Genomic DNA, 3,003 nt, shown 5'->3' with positions numbered 1-3,003 from the left:
GGGGGGGGGGGGGGGAGGTTGGTTTGTATGAGAAGTTGGTGGGGAAGGTTTCAGATCTGGTTGCACCTTTATCAGCTGCCGGTGAGGGGCTTGTGAGGAATCAGGTCAAACGTTTGTGGGTTAAGGTTGCAAAGAATCATGTTTTTACTAAAACAAAAGTTTGTAGTGGAGGAAGTTGATGGTCAAGGAAGAGTGGTAGTGCCAAGGGAGGTTTTGGTTCATGCGAAGCCTTTGTGGGAGAATTTCTAATTGGCAAGTTCCTCGGTTCTAAAGCTCCTCATGTTGGAAAGGTTCACATGATTGTGAACAAGATTTGGCGTTTGGGAGACAAATCTACAATGATCGATGTTATTGTCGTGAACGATAACACCTTGAATTTCGTGTTCGCAGTGAAGCAGTGCGGCATAGAATTTTGAATCGGGCCATGTGGAACATCATGGAGTTACCTTGGTGGTGTCTAAAAGGTCGCCCTATGCGTAGGAAACTCAACCGGCTATGAAGTCCATTCAATTATGGGTTACTTTGAAGGATGTTCCTCCTAGTTTGTTTACAGAAAAAGGTTTGGAGTTCCTGGCTAGCGCGGTTGGTACTCTTGTTCGGTTGCACCCACACACTTGACGAGGCTCAAATCCTGGTTGAAGCGGACTTAACTAAAGTCTTACCTACAGAGTACGTTGTCATGGGGGAGGAGGAAGGAGAGCTGTCTGCATTTGTTCAATACTTCCATGGCTTCCACCTCGCTGTAGTGGGTGTCAGAAATGGGGCCATCTGCGGGATTCTTGCCTTTTCTCGGTTAACCGGGAGGTTCCTGAAAGTTCTACTGCAAGTTTGTCTGTCCCTGCTCAGGCCGTGATGCGAGAACAGAGTCTAATGGCCGTATCTGACACGGCAATTAGTGTCGATCTAACTCAAACAGTGGTGCCTGTGATTCCACTGGATTGTGCTAGGTCGGATACAGGTACAGTAGCTACGGTACATCAGCTGCCAGAAGCAACAACTACAGAGTCAGAACAAGAGTGGATTACACCAACTAAGAAAAATAACATATCGGGTGGTAGAACTGTTAGTTCTATAGTAGATGCAAGCTCACTCTTGTCTATCTCCTACTCGGTGTTGGGTGAGGATGATGGTTTAGCTGAGGATCAGGGCTATAATGAGGACGTGGTTGAGGAGGATCCTCCTGATTCCTCTAATGTGCCTCACGAGAGTATACAAGGGGTTACCGCTCTGGGCGACTCAGCTCTATTGCCTCCTTTGGAGAAGAAGGCACTTCCTATGCGTCCATATCTACCCCGAGACAACAAAACAGCCCATAAAACGGTTTCAATGTCTTCTACTCATCCTAGTGATCAGAGTCAGAAGAATTCCTCCAACCATTAATCCATGTCAGGGTTCTCATGGAATGTTCGTGGTCTAAACAAATCTATTAAACATTCCGTTATAGGACAGTGGGTGAAGGATCAAAAATTCCAGTTTGGTTGTGTATTGGAAACAAGGGTAAGGGAGAGAAAGATGCAGCAGATGTGTAGTAAGATTTTTAATGATTGGTCGGTGTTATCAAATTATGAACACAATAGGAGAGGGCGTATTTGGGTGGTGTGGCAGAAGGATGTCTGGTTGACTCCTTTTTACAAAAGCAGTCAACTAGTAACTTGTTCTGTGAAGTTACCGGACCAGGAGGATGTGTTTTTTTTGTTCCTTTGTGTATGCTTTAAACTCGGTGGAGGAGAGAAAGATTTTATGGAATGAATTGCGGGATCATTATTATTCACCAATCATTCGGAACAAACCTTGGATGATAGTTGGGGATTTTAATGAGACATTGGACATAGTGGAACACTCGAACTTGGTTGATCATCCGGTGGTTACATCTGGTATGAGTGATTTTTAAACAATGGTTAATTATTGCGCGCTATCGGATATTCAGTCCCATGATCCTCTTTATACATGGTGTAATAAGAGAGAGGCTGGTCTTGTCCTGAAGAAACGGGATCGTGTGCTTGTGAATGACGTTTGGTTGCAGACATATCCAAATTCGTATAATGTTTTTGAAACAGGGGGTTGTTCGGATCATTTATGGAGCCGGTTTTGCCTTGCTCCGGCAATTGGTGCGACAGTGAAGGCCGGCAAACCTTTTAAGTTTGTCAATGCGGTGACTGATATGGCAGAGTTGAAACCAATGGTTGATACTTTCTGGAGAACCACAAAACCTTCTATCTTGTCTACCTCTACTATGTTCAGGTTTACGAAGAAATTGAAGGCTCTTAATCCATTAATCCGCAACCTGGCTAAAGAGCGAATGGGTAATTTGGTGAAGAGGACTAAAGAAGCCTATGCAAAACTTTGTAAAAACAGGGCGTGACTCTATTACATCCATCTCCTCAAGCTATGCTCAAAGAGACTGAGGCTTATAACAGGTGGGATCGAATTGCTGTTATAGAAGAGAAGTTCTTAAAACAACGGTCAAAATTGCACTGGTTGCAGTGTGGTGATCGGAATAACAAGACCTTTCACCGGACAGTGACGACAAGATTGCACTGGTTGTAGTGTGGTGATCTGAATAACAAGACCTTTCACCGGACAGTGACGACAAGAGCGGCTCAGAACACAATACGGGAGATTCGCCATCAAGACGGCACAATGACGAACAAGGCTGAGGACATTAAAATGGAAGCTGAAAGTTATTTCAGAGAGTTTTTACAGCGAGTTCCTCAGGATTTTGAGGATATTTATTCTCAAGAGTTGCAACATTTGTTGTCTTTCCATGTTTCGGAGCGTGATTGTACACTGCTTACTAAAACAGTCACTGCGGAGGAGATAAAACGGGTTCTGTTTGCCATGTCGAATGATAAGGCTCCTAGGCCTAATGGGTTCACAACAGAGTTCTATAAGTCCACTTGGGATATCATTGGAGGTGAGTTTGTTATGGCGGTACAAGATTTCTTTGTCAAGGGGTTTCTTCCTAAGGGTGTGAACTCCACGATACTTGCTCTCATCCCCAAA

Source organism: Camelina sativa, chromosome 16, assembly GCF_000633955.1.
Source record: "Camelina sativa cultivar DH55 chromosome 16, Cs, whole genome shotgun sequence".
NCBI lineage: Eukaryota > Viridiplantae > Streptophyta > Magnoliopsida > Brassicales > Brassicaceae > Camelina > Camelina sativa.
Note: the sequence above shows the minus strand (reverse complement) of the source record.